At 42.1% G+C, this 16165-nt stretch overlaps 2 protein-coding genes across 5 annotated transcripts in view; one reads left to right on the top strand and one right to left on the bottom strand.

Annotated features, from left to right (window-relative positions):
- The window catches only part of CMSS1 (cms1 ribosomal small subunit homolog), a 225945-nt gene that overhangs the window by 142939 nt on the left and 66841 nt on the right, over nt 1-16165 (top strand). The gene's annotated exons all lie outside the window — the stretch shown is intronic.
- LOC139680995 (filamin A-interacting protein 1-like) overlaps nt 1-16165 on the bottom strand; it is a 122621-nt gene that overhangs the window by 72205 nt on the left and 34251 nt on the right. Inside the window, exon 2 of the mRNA XM_071574079.1 lies at nt 2763-2905. The gene's annotated coding sequence lies outside the window, so the exon portion shown is untranslated. The remainder of the gene's footprint in view (nt 1-2762; nt 2906-16165) is intronic.

Genomic DNA, 16165 nt, shown 5'->3' with positions numbered 1-16165 from the left:
GAATCCCAAAACAAAACGCAATGTTTAGTTCAGCTTTGCATGGCAAACAGTTCTTATGGAGCTTAATTACTTTGTTTACATGTAGCTGGTCACTTATCATGTGGCAAGAACAATAGGCTCACTGCCTCGCTTAACCCTGATCAGAATGAGATAAAACACGGAAGGCGGTGAAGCTGTTTCTTACACAGACCACAGGTCAGATGCAGCCTCTTTGGAACACCTGCTGCATGGCATACCCTTATCACAGCTGTACAACTTTGCCAGACTCCTCTCTGTCTAATTTGCAGCTAAAAGCAAGTGATACTTCTTGGGCCTTTCTATTTCTCATGCATCAGGTGCTTTCTGAGAGTTGTCTGACAGTTGTCTGAGAGTTGTCTGCCCTGCACAGACCTGGCAGAGTGCATGGGGCAAACGTGAGAACATCACATGAGGCTTTGACTTTGTGTTCTCCCACAGCTTAACCTGGACCCTGCCTGCTTTGACACAGAGGCAGCTGGGTTTTTTTTTCTCTTCAGGTAAGGAGGCAGGGCAGGTAATTGGGACACCATGAGTCTTGATTTCTCAACCAGCCACACCTGTCCTGTGGGCTAAGGAGCAAAATGGAGTTTGCTCCAGTTAAGCCAGATCTCTGCTAGTCAGTCATGCCTGCTACTGACAGGAGACCTTTTAACAAAGGTGCTCCAACCACGCCAGAATGCCTCTTGTTGTCACTCAGTCCTGCAACCACAGGCAGTACCCTGTGATCCAGCATGACAGGAGTGCGTGACCCAACATGTGCTTTTCTGCCCAGAAGTTGAGAGGTTCGTTCTCAGGTCTGCCAGACTAACAGAGACAAAAGAAAATTGTGCTTGGGACTGCAGCTCACACCCTGATGGAATCCCTGGTGTCTTGGGGGAGCATGGGGCTGACGCCAGGTCTCCCTGCATAGCGGAGCTTTTCTGAGCTCTGAGCAGAGAGGACATTCCAGAGATTTTTATCTGTTTGCTTCTTATTTTCACTGGTGGCTTTTCTTCTCATAACATCATAATTAAAAGTCAGAAATTTTTTTGAGAAAGACTCATAATTTGTTCCTCGGGTAGTTTCTGTTGGCAAAAGGGAATTCTCCATTACACCTACTTGTACCAAGGGAGAAAGGTAGATGTTCTCCATTGGTTTGCCTGAAGTAAAGTAAGCTGCAGCCTTGTTAGTAGACACAGGCATACCAGCTGTGTGAGACTTGCTGACAGCCCTGCAAACTGGAGAGGAAGTTGCTAATATCTCTTACTTTGTGAATCTGTGTGCAAATGGGAATGAGAGGCCATTGAAAATAGGCACAAAATGTTTAAGTGCAGGAGAGCACCGGAAACCCCAAAAAATCTTCTTTATCTTACTTTTTCCATGATTGAATTTTCATCTGACTGGCAGAGTTGTGTGCTCAAATCTTAGGTGCAGTTTACACTTGTCAGTTCCACTTGAGGACATGTAAATGAAAGCTGATATCCTTATGGCAGTATATCTCCACAGCTGTTACTTTTCCCTCTGTGGCAATCTCTCGGTTACAGAGGTAATGTAAGGCAGAAATATTTCCTCTTTGTCTATGTTCGTGTCACAGAGAAACCACGTCATGCAAATAACTCAACAAGACCACAATGACAGCAATATTCTAAAGAACACTAAAAGTTATCATTAGCTTTCCAAGCCTTTAGACTATGAAAATAAATTTTAAACGTCTACTGAAGATTTAAGCTGTGAGAGCCCCTTCCCTTCCACTACCTCCCAAATAAAATGTGAGCTGCTTCTAGAGCTGGAGCCCTTCTCAAGAAAGACTGCCACTTGTTTTCAGCTTGCAAGCATTTACAGCTACATTATAAACTGGAAGGTTAGCATGTCTGCTCTTGCCTTGTCATTCCTCTCTTTGTGTAATGCAGAGCCCAGTAGTGATTGCAAAAAAGACAACTTTCAGAAATATGTCTTTGAGGAGGAAACCCCCCACCACCATGGATCAATTACATGCCTCACAAGAATTCAGCATGTGAGTCAGGGGTTCCAAGAAAAAGACCTGGAAAGCTGCTAAGTATGTGACCCTCAGAGAGATTTTCAAATTGTGGCTGTTCTGCGCTTTCATGCTGATTGATTTTTTTGTTATGTAGCCCTTAGTCTGACATCCCACCCATTAAATTGCCCTCCATGAACAAAACTCTGGGAATCCCCAAATTATCATCCAAGAAAACCTTTATTTTGGAAGACAGACTGAAAAAGATAGTCTATTTTGTCAAGTGTTACCACACCTCTATAAACACACAGTCTCCTTGTCTGGATGATCTCATGCATGTATTTGTCAAAGTTCTACAGTAATATATGCAATATATAAAATGTTTTTGTGTAAGATCCAGTACAAGCATCTCATGGTGAAATCATTCTTAATATTATTTAGCAGCTACCTGGTGTCTGGTTCAGAGAAACTGGTCACAACTACGTCTTCCTTTAGACACTTAAGTGAATGGCACATATGAGCTTGGATGTTATGTGAATGTAGGGCAAGGAGAACATAGATCATAATTTGTCTCTCACTAAGAATTGTCAGCACATTTTGCCTCCGTATTTTGACAGTGGATTGTTGATAGCTGCTAAACAGGTACAAGCTCATCAGCAGTCCTTACCAAAGTAATTTTGTCTGGAAACTCTCACTTTGCTCATTGGGAGCAGAGGGAAGGAAAACTGGAAATTGCTGTGTTAAGGAAAAGCATTTAGTACTATAGAAGTTAAAATGAAGATCAGCTAACCTGCTGGAGCATCACTGTCTGGAAACGTGAATGTTCTGGCAGATGCCATCATTTTGGCAACGGAGCAGGTGACAGTCCTGCAAAGTCATCATCGTCTTTCTCACGTAGTAGGAAGTGGCATGGCCTCCCTGGATACAAACATCCTGAGAAAAAAGTGATTAATCAGTGACTCCACAGAAATAAATTATTGGACACAGTTGATACCGTGAATCTTGGAGTGCAAGGTCACAATAGGAGTCCTTTGGAAGGAGTATCAGTCTTTGCAGTGAAATATGTAATACCTACCTATGATTAAGTCTTACAAAAACCAACAAACAAAAAAACCAACACCAAACCCAGAAGTCTTGCAGTCATTGTTTTTCAGCTTTCAAAACTCTTTGGAGAATTTTTGCTAAAGAGTGATCTAAACCCCAGGCTGATTGAATATCTGTTCCTCCTCCTGTCATCTTGGAAGCAGGGAATGCCTACTGTGAAAACCATCGGACCCTGGAGGATCCGGAATGGAACTTCATATGTAAAACAAGGGTTTTCCCCTGTTTTGTTGCTCAGTCCACAACAAAAGTCCACAGTATGGTCTCCATTTCCATCTGCATGTGCAGTGTAACAAGTGCATTGAGATGGCTTATGGCAGACAACACATTATGGTAAATGCTGCACTGAAACTAGGATTACCTGTTCCGTAGTTTACTGCTGAACCTACGGAAAACCTTACTTTCACACTCCATATTGCAGAGCATGCACACACACAGTTTTAGCTTCTTATTTACTGTAGCCAGCTTATTGTGGGCCATGGTGTCTATGTTATACATCTGTTCTTGCTTGCATCCCTGGGAGATAGTAAAATTGTGTAGTGGATATGTTGACAGCAGGGGTCTTTTGCCCAGTTTATTTGCTTCTGTTCTGTTCTTAATGCATCCCACTTAAGTAATTTCTTTTTTTACTGTAGAGTCTTACAACTTCTTCCAAGAAGTTTTTCTTTTTGCTGGGCACATCTGTAAAAAACCTGGGAATTCTACCTTGCAGTTTTGTTCCCTCCAAGCATCAGTCTGCATCCACCCACTTAATTCATTTTACTTTTGTCCTTAATCTGTCCTAATATCTCTGGGCAACCAAGAAAATGGCCTTTCATCTGTCTTGAACTCTTGAGAATTGCTCAACAGTTGCACAAAGCTGGTTTTCCTCTTTCTGCAGTGAAGATACCACCAAGTTAGGAGTGTGTAATGGACCAGGCTTTTCCTATTTGCCAGGGGCTGTGATCCGGTGGCCTAAAGATGGAGAGATGCTGCTCCCTGTGTTGGGCATGGAGGCCTGAGACTCCTTTGCTCCTTCAGGTATTTTAGGGTTTTCACTGTCTTAAAGGGACTGTATTTCCCAGCTTTCCTAATACTACTCTGTGTCCAGGTTGATGTTATGGGATGTGCAGAGCCAATTAGTACAGTAGCCCTAAAAGACAGAGGAAAGAATGGAGCCAACACATGTTGTCTGATTTTCTTGCTTCTTTGTCAGAGGCCATTATGGATTTAACAGTTTGTGATAACTAAAATACTGGTTTTTCACTGAATGTTTCAAGAGAGACACCAGATTACCACTTTAGGTTTGGTTTGGGGATTATAATCTTGACACTTGTGATTATAATAAAGTAGGACCCTCAACTTTAGTTCACAGCTTGATGTCCTCTTATCCTGGAAATTAAGTTATGCTGTATTAAATGTTAGCATCCATTTTCTTTCCAAGACACACAGCTTGGTTTTAAAGATAAGTGTTCGCCATTTGGGGACAGTGTGCTAGGTTCAAGTTCACTCAGCAAAACTTTTTATTGGAGTGGCTGATGCATCTTGTTAACATGCAAGAAATTATTAAGCTTTCACTTCCTCCACTCCCATTTCCTGTTTGGATGTTGAAAGGAAGCCCTGATTGCTAATTTGTGATTAGCCAGCAACCCAGAGTGAACTTACCCTGTGGCCTTGTATGGTGCTTGCCTTGCAGACACTGCCCCTCTCCAGAGTGGGCTGCAGCATCTCATGTTTCTTGGGAGAGCTGTAAACAGCCTGCTCTTCTTTCTGTGAACTCATGGCTGCCCTCTGAGAACATCAGTACCTCCTGGCCTGCCAGCACATGAGAGACAACCCCGAAGTGTTGGGTGCTGTGGGAGACAAGGGAGGCGTGAGGCTGCTTTCCAATCCTGCTTGCCCAGGAGGTGGCACTGTGCAATAGTGGGATTTTTACCTGCAGTGTTTGTCGTGTGACCCGATCGTTTGAGATGTGACAGATGAGTGAAGTTCTTAACTCTAAGAACAGAGTGACTTGTACTTCTTTTACGATGTCTCAGCAATCTTCCGTGTAAAATGCATTGTACTGTGTATGCCTTAGGCAGGTTGGGTTTAAATCTGCTTTGCACTCCTGCGTTAGGGAACTGACCTTGGTGCATATTCTAGTGCAGTCAGGATCAGAACTGCGTTTGTGGGTGAAATTGTTCTGGCTACAAATACATCTTTGGAGCACACTTACTTCCAAGGCTTCTGTGACAAGTCCTTTGAGTCCCCCTTGAAATTCCCAGACTCCTGACAAAGCAGCCAAAACAAAAAGGTATATATACATGTAGGATGCTCTAGAAAATTAGAAGGATTTTAGGAGTCTCTGTGGGATCTCTGCGTCCTGCATGCAGTGTTCTATGCTCCTGTTACAGTGCTGGTTGTCTGGTTTAGTGCTTGTATATAAAACACACATAGTTTTTTTTTGAGGAATCTCTGACCCCACCTGCAAATGCCTGGCTTGACTTGTTATGCCCAACACAGCTGAGATAAATCTGGAAAATCTTCCAGGTCTTCATCTTTTCTAATGGTCATGATTTGAGACCATTTTCACTTCTCTCTTCAATAACAGCCTGAGACAGGGAACACATACAGATCTGTGGGAAATTATAATCTTGGAATGGATATACTAATCAAAAAATCTTAAGCAAGCTTATTAAGTTTTTTTTAGTTCTCAAAAAGGTGAAAAGGGGTAATGCTTTCTTAACACAGTGATGTTACAAATATGTTCACAATATACCTTAAAGCTAGAAATGTGATGTAAATGCTAAAGAATTTTATTATTATTAATCAAATCTTAAGTAGCCTATACATCTTTAACAAAGGCTTCTTAGCAAAGACATGTCCTTTGAAATAGCCTGACCCTTTCCACTTTTTTAGAGACATTAATAGTTTCCTGGCTCAGTGTTTTAGGAAATGTTGTCATAGTCTGGAGGAACCAATAAAAACATAAGTCACCTATTTTGTCTGATCATTTTACACCAGGATATTTGAGCTTTGGAGGGGTAGGAGAGGACTGCTCCATTTGTGTGAGTGGAAGATGTAAATGTTTTAATAGTGTATTAGTATAACTTTACATATTAGGACTCTAGAACTATGTGAGAAGTAGTATTTTTTGAGTTCATAGGCAGGGGCTTTAGATAGTTTTAGAAAATATTTAACTGATCTTTCCCCTTCCTAAGGCATGTATCAGCTCACATTGCCCTTTAATAGAGGTAAGAGATCTCTCAAGAAATGGCAGTGCCTTAAAACAAATGCTGGGAAATGATGATGGCAATATAATTGGTGGGACAATAGCTTATTGGGTATGGTCAAAGCAAAGCATTTCCCACAAGGAGAAAATGCAATTACTAATACTGAGGAACTACTACTGTATGAAATCTCGGTACAAAGCATCATTACATGGCACTGTGAAAAGCAAGCCATGACTGTAACAGGCATCCAGTGACTCTCTGTTCTCCATTATAAATGCTAACATTTACAATGGGCCAAACCCTGCCATCCTTACATGGTTTTGATTCTCTCCTTTCTGAGACAAAGCCTCCAGCAAGTGTGTCAGAGTCCTGACTGATCTCTCAGGTCTGTGGAGAGCAGACATGTATGGCAGTTTTTCCCCTGCTGTGCTTTTGTTTGCTGCAAGCTTCACACAGCCCCTCAGAGCTGGGGAGGTCTGTATTGCTGTTAATCTACGTTTGAAGCTGGAAAAGACTATATGAACCCATTTATACTTTACATCTTCCCAGAGTGTCCTCCAGAGAGAACCAAAGTTTTTGTCTGATTTTGGGAAGTCATACTCTGTGTTTACTGTTCTGTATTCCATCAGCATTGGAAACCAGTTTAAAGTTTGTCATCAGATTAGAGAAGCTGAAGGATATCACCTACTTCATCTGGTGTAGCTGTCTTTTCAGAAATGAACTGCATCACCAAAACCCACCACCACTGCTGCAAGCTGCACCATAATGTATTATGTGTATTCTTTTCCTGCTTTTCACTCAAAGTAGAAAAATCAAATGTGGTTTCATTCCGGCTTCTGCTGTAGCCTCAAACAGAGCTGATGGGCAGCTTTCATTCCTTCTGAGTTCAAACTGTCTTTAGGCTGCTGTTTGGGTTCTGCAAACCCCCATTAAAAAATGCTTGAGGATTTCAGAAAGTTGCAAAAGAGGGCAGTGGGTCCCAAGATATCTTGATCAGAGTCCAGTCCAAAGGGGATGTTGCTGCTGATCTACTGCTTCTGTGATTTGTGAATCCAACAAGGTGTTACCGTGGGAGTTCTACAAGAGGCTGACGTGCCACAAATGAACCTTGGTGTTAACTCTTTCCAGACATCTATCCATTATGTCTTTTGGAGGCTTTTTTCTCCACCTTTCAATTTAATGTACTGGCTGCTTGTTCCTGCTCTCTTTTCCACCCAAGCTGAGTGTGTATGCATTGGCCCTGTGGCCTTGCACTCATGGCAGCCACTAGGACATGTTTCCACAATAGTGTCTTCCTCTTTGTGCTTGTCAAGATAGCTTATCGTTTTGTGTGCATGTTTTAGCATGTCAGGTCTGAACTTGCTACTGTGAACTGTACCATGAGATACCCCTTACAGATTCCATCCTAAACTGGAGCTGGATCTGTGTGTGGAGGTGCCAATATCGCTGAGCACTTGTGATACCAGGGTTGTTGCTCAGTCTCAGAGCACAGTGTACAGTCAAAAGCCAAACTGAGGCATGTTTCATTCCCAAGTAACACCACTGGAGACCTAAAGAAACCTGTGCATTGAGTGGGATGTGTAGGTGAAGGGGTGAGTACAACATTGCTATGGTTGTTGCTTGTTCCCACAACAAATTCAGAAAAGAGTGCTGATGTCAGGTGCTCCCACCAATTACTCTGGGGCTTCTGAGCAGACAGGTCTCTCCTTCCAACTGCTGTCTGCCATGCTTCGATTTCATCTCAGTCATTGGGGGTATAGACTTCTGGGAAGGAGAGGCCTCTTCTCTCATCCCATTTCTTGAATTGTCAGGCAGGTGTTTTGGGAAGGGACAGCCTTTTGCAGTTACATCCTTAGCTCAGTCTTTTGCAAAAGAGAGCTTTTTGATTTTTATTGGTGTACAGTTAAACTGTTGTGAGTCGTGCATGTATCTATTTTAAAATAAATATCCCTCTCTTCAGCAGAGGAATTGTGACCTCAGGCAGAATCAGTTTTAAAAACAAGGCTTTCATTTTAATCCTCAGCTTGCACCCCACTCCCCTCCAATTTTTGATGATGGCTGGAATTTCATCAACTGTAGGTTTTCTCAATAAACAGTGAAACTCTCCCAAAGGAGAAACTATCCAGTCTCACCCAAAGAGATTTAGTGAAAGTGAAACTGTAGAGAAGACGAAGGCAAACTATTTCTTACACTGATTCATATCCTTTAGTCCCAAGGTACAGCTCGGCCGTAGTGGTCGTGTGAAAATGCGTGACCTGTTCTGTTTGGCTGGATACCCTGTGGTCTCAGTGCTTGCAGCAGATACAAGGAAAAGGCCTTGTCTTCAGACATGTCTCTGCAGGGCCTAGAACACTTTTGGCTCTGTGTAAGAAATAATAATAATAAGGCCAAAACCTCCCTGCCAGCTAGTGAAATGAAAATGCTGTACTTCACAGTTATGTCATTGGAGAATTATATTTCATTAGAGCTGATATTAAAAACCCTGATGTCACTTGTGAAATGTGACTGACTTCAAATTTGCAAAACACATAGGAAATTTTTTCGTAATGTGTTGTCACTTTAGATGTCTGGCAGTCCTTTAGGTTCACTCATAAAACTTTAAGCTCTCAGAAGGGGAAAACCCCAAGGCTATTTCCCCTAAGCTTTAAAAGCTTTGCTTTTACTAGCAAATGCCATTTTTATAAAGTATATGCAAGTAATCTGCATGCTTCCAACAGCAGCAGTTAGGACTTTCAGGTTGGGGAAATGGGTTAAGTAGTCATGAGAAATAAGGTTTTCTAGATGTTTAAATGAGAGCTTTTTAAAAGTCGGTGAACAGCACAGAGAATAGCAGTCCAAACTATTACAGGGTATTAAATTCAAAAAACCCCCACCCTGTTGTTTTGCCCTTTTTCCTTCCCATTTGGTGGCTTGAAGGCTTATGTTACTGGGGAGGACTGTGTCCCCAGCAGTTGTGTTGAGTTGGTTCCAACAGGTCACTGAGCTGCAGATCAGCTTCCACGTTAACCTTGTTTACACAAGTTTCTGAAGCACTTGTAAATCAGATTGTTGTCTTAGTCACAGTAAAGACACAAGGGGTATATGATTAGCTCTTATTTTTGCATGCTAGATAATATTTAAATTTTCAGTGCAGTATGTGAGTAATCTTACTTTTGTTACAGTTATTTAGGAGATGATTTATTGTAGGAGATGGCAAATAATACTTGATTCTAAGCAGGATTTTCTGGTTTGGGGTTTTTCTCAGTTGTGGAGAACTTGTGAACATACACACACTGTCATTTGCTAATATAAAAATATATTAGAGTTAAATAAGCAAATCCAAACTCTTCCTGACTTGAAGATGTGATAATGACTGGATGTGTGTCCTTTTCCCACTTCACACTGTCCTCTCTGTTGAAACCTCCACTAGGCAATAGCCAGTGTCTGCTACATCCACTCCAGCTGTTTTGGTGCTGTACCACCAAATAACACTTAAAGTGGCAGAGCTCACATATGGGGACCACATTCTGATTATAATCTCCTTTCTTTGCATTGATTTCTCACCAGATTTTCTGGAGCTTGCTATTATTAGGACTTCTCTCTTTTTCGAACTCAGCCAGGAGTGATAAGGTACAATATCTGAGAGATGGCTGTAAAATATCAAGCAAGATTTTCTTTAGGAAGAAGTCTCCAATCAAACTTGTAAAACCATTCTTACAGGTCTATCCAATTGTGCATAGCACTTCTTACAAATTCACTGCAGTTAATGGTGTTGAAATGATGAATCTTAGTAAAGTGAAGACTGTTTGATGGACAGACAGGGCTGAAATGCCAGTTGATCCCTGGCTGGGCAGATACAGCTGTTTCTTTTTAAATTTGTCAGCCTACTTGTGTGAGCAGGTTGTCTCTTTGGTGAGACCAAGTAGTGGGATGATTGTGTAAGGGTTAGATCAACCTGTAGAGTCAGAGTCTGGTTAAGGCAGTTTGTGTTTTTCAGCAGATTCCAAGGTGAGTGGAAACTGGAGGGTTTGGATTAGGTGCCCCCAAAGTGTGCATCTGTTCAGCTTGTTGACTTCTTGCACTTGGGGACTGTAAAATCAGGGACAAAGCCACCTTCTTTTTTTCCTGCTCTTTTCTTCCTTTTTTTTTCTTTTTTTTTTCTCTCCTGTAAAAATAGTAAAGGCATTGAAGCACTTTCTGGAAACAGAAAGCGTTCCCAGCTTTTATGGATATGTGGTCAGCCAGCTCTTGCTTGTTCCCTTATAAGCAATATTCTTAACGGGAAGAAGTTGCTACTATTTCAGGTCAGTGTGTGTGTTTTCTTTTTCAGTTGCTATGGCACTGGTAAGACAGATATGTTCTGTAGTTGTGTTTGTCCTTTTATAATATGTGAATTTTATTTTCAGCACTGTATTTGCAGCATAATAGTGTGTGCAGTAATTTTCCATACCTTACCAAAGTTGCCCCTGTTGGAGTTACTGCACTTTTATTTTTTCTTATTTATCCTACTAGTCTGTTTTGCATACCCACCTTTGTGTGCAGTAGTCACTAACTCCCACATTCAGCCTTTGTATTTTGGGTGTTCTATAGCCTGATGGATGGTTAAGGTTGGAGACATTATGTCATGGTGGCAATCTTATATAAACCCCAACATTAGAGCCTTATCTAGCAGATTCTTATGCATCTCAATAAACTTGGCTGAGCTACAGTTTATCTTTGAGGAGGTGCCCAATATTGATTTAAAGGCTGCAGGTGATGGAGAATCTAATAAAGATTAACTATATAAGTTATAGCTAATTTGTTGCTGAACTCTCTCACTGTTTAAAAATGTAGCTTGTTTACTTAAAACAAACTTACTTAAACAAAGTGCAACAAAACACCAGCAGCAGCAACCAGAGCTAAAATCAACCATCTCTCTTTTGTTTTCCTCATCTTTTCCTATAGTGAAATTTTCAATGTGCTGATTGAAATCAAATCTCCCAGTAATTCAGCTTTTCCTTTTTACTGTGACAGAAATAACTTTAGGGAAGTTTGAAATGTTTTCAAAGTCAATTTCACAATATGTGTTGGCATGTCTAGAAATAAGTCAAGCCCAAGACACTGACAATGGTGTTGAGCCCTGTTTTTCCCCTGCTATGGGTTCCTGTTACTTTGATGTCACCTGTTTGTTCACTGAGAGTCAAATGGTTTTACTGACCAACATGAGCCTGCTCACCACACAGGCAATTGGAGTGAGGTGTCTGAAAGTGTCTTAAGGCTTACTGTTACCCCTACATGCAGGATTCAGGTGAAATGTAGTATTGAAGAAAGCAAGAATTCTGCAAGATTTTTATGTTGCTATGTTATGGTTAACCAGACCAAGTAAAGCAAACCTGTTTTGTCTTTGCAATTCTTTGTTTTTGGCTTTTTTTGTTTGTTTTATTAGTGTGGGGCATTTGATTAAGGGTTTTTTGTTTGTTTATTTGTTTTTTAAAGTAGCTGAAAATATGGATCAGCTTTGGAGGAAACAGTGAAAACCCACTGTTACCAAAACAAATTTGTCTGTTGCTGAGTCAGCAGAGGGTGGTAGACCATTCATCAAGTTTATCAACAGTGGATGTAAGAAAAATGCAAAAGCATTTTCTGGTGTCGCAGAGTGCTGGTTTTGAGAATAACAAAAATTCAACCCTTTCAGCTATAGCAGTGACAGACCCAAAGGCTGGATTGGGGGTGGCACCACTTATGTATCCTTTTCACAGGGTATCTAAAATTTATTCAGGGGAGGGGGGGACGCAAAACACCCACCTGTGTGTTTAGTTTAAATTTGCTCCTTGTTGGACAGTGTTTAGGGGCTTCTGAATTAAAAATAGTTAAAATGGGACTGCTGTTCTCAGCTGTTTCCTTAATCTTGCTAAGCTGAAGTCATCCCTTAGTAGTCATAGGGGCAAAGAAGTGTGTAATGACCCCTTTATGCTTTGCCAACCAAAGCTATTTACAGAAGAGGGAGCTCATGTTTTCTGTCATGCCTGTTTGCATTGGTATCCCCTCAAGAGTTGTTTTCTTTTATGGTATAGTGAGTTGAACAAAAGAAACTGTTTTTTCCTATATATGACAAGAGTCAAGTTTCTAAACTTGAAACATTGGTTTTCTTAGCATCAATATGACCAACTATCCTTCAAGCTATTAGAAACCTGACTGAGAGTAAGAATTGCCCCAAACTCCAGTTACATTGGAGGCAGTTGAGTTGGTATCCTTTTCTTGGATGTGCCATTTTTCATTGCAGATGTAATCTGAGAACTACTGCTGTTGTATTGTTCTTAATTTATATGCAGTTTATAAGCCAGTTTTGTACCGGATTAAGAACATACGGTCTTGGAACATTTTAAGTTTTCCAGGATTTGGGGCTTATTAGTGCTGTAAAAGTGCTTTCATAACAGCCTTTCTTCAGTTGTTTTCCTGTATTTATTTAACGCTTGTCATTTTGGAATTGATATGCATCACTGCCATTTCCTGAGAAATTATGAGTTGGACTTTCAGTTAATTAGTGTGCTAATTTATTAGGATCCTACTTAATTGTTTCTTGTTTTATTTTCTTGGCATGTATGTCTTCATTCCGTGATACATATTTATACTATGTGGTATAGAAAACCAAGAACTCAATTAGGTTCTTCAAGGAATATGTTGTGAACAGACTCTGTAAATCAATACAATTATGTGCTGTCAATTAAGATGTTAAATAAGTTTCCAGTTTAAGAAACACAGTGGAAAGTGTGCAGACTGTCTGAAGACACTTGGGCCTGCATCTTTCCAGGAGCCAGAGGTCAGCAAGGTAGCCCACCATCATATGGGCAAAGCAGGTATCATGCAGTACATACAGTGCCGGGGACCTGTGGGGCTTACGCAGCTCAGTGCTGCTGCTGCTTGTGTGCTTGTGTCCGACTCAGTGTCCCCATGTTCCCAAAACCTGCCTTCCCAACTGTGCCTTAAACAAAACACCTACTTGGTCCTGTGGTACAGATGGCACTTAGGACTGTGATGTAACTTTTTAGCAGCATCTATAGTCAATGGTGGAAGCCAAGAGAGCATCAGAGTGAAAAATGTTTTGGCTCTTTAGCTTAAAAGCTAACGTCAGCTCAGCTGAGCTCCCAGGTTTGCATTTGGCAACAGACACATTACATAAGCAGGAGTAATTTTCCCCATGCTTGGAAAGAGTTGATCAAAATGCTTTACAGCTTCCTACAAGAGTTTGGGGCTGCTGCGTGCAGCGCTTGGGCAGAAAGCAAAACCACCTTTGGGCAGGACCATGGTCAGCCAGCCCAGCTCTGCGTCCCACCTTGGCCAGGGTGCCCTGTCAGCTGTGCTGGCCACCCGTCTGCTGCTCCCAACGTGGTGTGCTGGACTGGCTGAAAGGGTTCCCTGTGTCAAAGCCAGCTTAGGAGCTCTGGGTTGGGCTAGGCTGAAGGCACCCTCGCTCAAGATGAATGTTAAATAAGGTTTATGGAGTTCTTTGATTGATGGTAAACTAAAATTTTGAAAAAATTACTGACAAATGCTTAATGCATCCCCCTCTAAAGTGAATGGTACTGGAATTTGGAAAATTCATCTTTGCATTTGGCTGGAATTTCTTTTCATGCTTTCTGTGAGGATTGTTTGGTCTGATCTCAGTGCTTCCCTTTGTGTTTCTAATACAGATGCCTTTCATTCTTACTCTAAATTATACCAAATGCTCAATAGGAAGAGCAGATGTTCACCAATTACAAAAAAATGCAGAACAGGGCATTTTATTTGCCAGGTCACTTTTGTGTGGGACAATCTGCTACATTATATGAGGACAGACAAAGACAGACAGGGGAACCCTCCCAGTTCCCTACACTGAACTCCTCCCAGGCCATCACAGGGGCCATCAGCCCACCAAAGTTATACCTCCACAAGCCCAGAGGAGCAGCACAAGGGCACAATGACAGGCAGAAAACTGAACTAATGGCTCAGAGAAAGGGGCACCAGCTCTGAGTCATTTCCAGGACAGTCCCAGGACAGCCTCAACCCCCGGGTCTAGACCTGAATGATGAGTCAATGGCAGAACACTATTTGTACATATAGGGAGTTGCTGCTGAAGTGTATGGCGCACAGGATGGGATGCAAGGAAGGAGCATTTGGGGATTGCACAGGGCTTAATATGGTTGTTTAGGGAAGAACCAAAGTCAGGCAAAGGGAGGCATTTAGTGATTCATGGAGGAAGAAGTGTAGGAAAATAGAGGGCTAAGGGCATAAACAGGGCCAGTTGTGCCTAAATACTTTGCTAGTCAGTACACAGACATAGAATCATAGAATCAATCGGGTTGGAAAAGATCTCAGAGATCATCAAGTCCAACTCTTGGTCCAACTCCAGTCTGTTTACTGGATCATGGCACTCAGTGCCATGTCCAATCTCACCTTAAAAACCTCCAGGGATGGGGAATCCACCACCTCTCTGGGCAGGCCATTCCAATGCCTGATTACTCTCTCTGGAAAGAATTTTTTTCTGATCTCCAACTTCAATTTCCCCTGGCAGAGCTTGAGCCCGTGCCCCCTTATCCTATTGTTGAGTGCCTGGGAGGAGACCAACCCCCACCTGGCTAGAACTTCCCTTCAGGTAGTTCTAGACAGTGATGAGGTCACCTCTAAGCCTCCTCCATGTGGCTAACAGGACAGACCATGCTGTTGTCATCCTATATTCTTTTCTATCTCTTTCCTGGGTGAGGGAGTGTCATTCTGTAGTCTGTGTCTAAGTGGAGGACTGAATATAACAACTGTGGTGCAGCAGCTGGAGCAAGCAGGTGTCTGGGGACTGAACTGGGACTGTGGGCGGCAGGGCCTGGGTGTCAGCACCTGGGATCACATGTCAGTGACTGGAGTGGGACCAGAGGCCAGAAGAGACCCGGGCATCCCTTGTGCACCACCTGGACAGAGCACGAGCGTGCAGCTGACTGTGAAAGCAATAGCCAATACTGGGCCAGTGAGTAGGTGTAGTGGTTTGGGAGCCAAGTACATGTTTGTGGAGCAGTGGAGTCCTGGGCAGATCTGGTTGTGTGTGACAGTCTGTGCCCTTGGGGACTTGTTTGTCCAGTTGCCAGCAACTGGGAGGACTGGGATCCAGAAGTGGTTACTGGGCAGGCTGAGTGCCTGAGCCCAGCTGCTGCAGGAATCTGTGTTGCCCATGTGGGTGGACATGTGGGTGTGTATATAAATACATTCATACATGCATAATAAGTACATGTGAAATACATATGTTCTCACTAGCAGAGCTCTTCCTGTTCAGCCAGGGAGGGGCTGTGTGTTACCTACTGAGAACAATTTGTCAGCCTTGGTACTGGTTGCACATGGGAGTGTGGAGCTGTGTCAGTGTCACCTCTTCTGACAGCATTGTCAGATCAGGCCTATTCTCCTAATCCTCCTAACAAGAGTCATCTAAAATCATATAAATCATGAACTTACAAATTGAAATTTGTTAGAAACTGGTAACCGTGTATGTTTTTAGAATGTGAGGAGGTGGAGCTTGTGCTAGTGGTGCTAGTGGTGTGGATAGGCAGTGAAGGAAGTGACATGACCAGACTGACTTTTTTGAGCATTGACAAACAGCGACATCCTATTGTACTTCCTTTAAACCTTTTCATTCCCCCTGTGAAAGAATGATCTTTAGCATCCTTTTCATTCCTCCTGTGCCTTTGCATTGTGGCTGTTCCTCATAATGCTGTAGTCACTGTCCAAAATATTTTGATAAGAGGATTAGTAACACTGCGTTATAACTTACATCTCTCTGTGGACATCATCATACAATTCATTGCAGAAAACACAAATAAAATATCTATAAATTCCAATATTGTCTAAAAACAAGATCTTTTAAAAAATGCTGCTCATTTTGCAGCTGAGTGCAACCATCTCTTTCTTTGATGATTAGCCA

This window comes from Pithys albifrons, chromosome 1, assembly GCF_047495875.1.
Source record: "Pithys albifrons albifrons isolate INPA30051 chromosome 1, PitAlb_v1, whole genome shotgun sequence".
NCBI lineage: Eukaryota > Metazoa > Chordata > Aves > Passeriformes > Thamnophilidae > Pithys > Pithys albifrons.
This window is presented reverse-complemented; position numbering and strand designations above follow the sequence as displayed.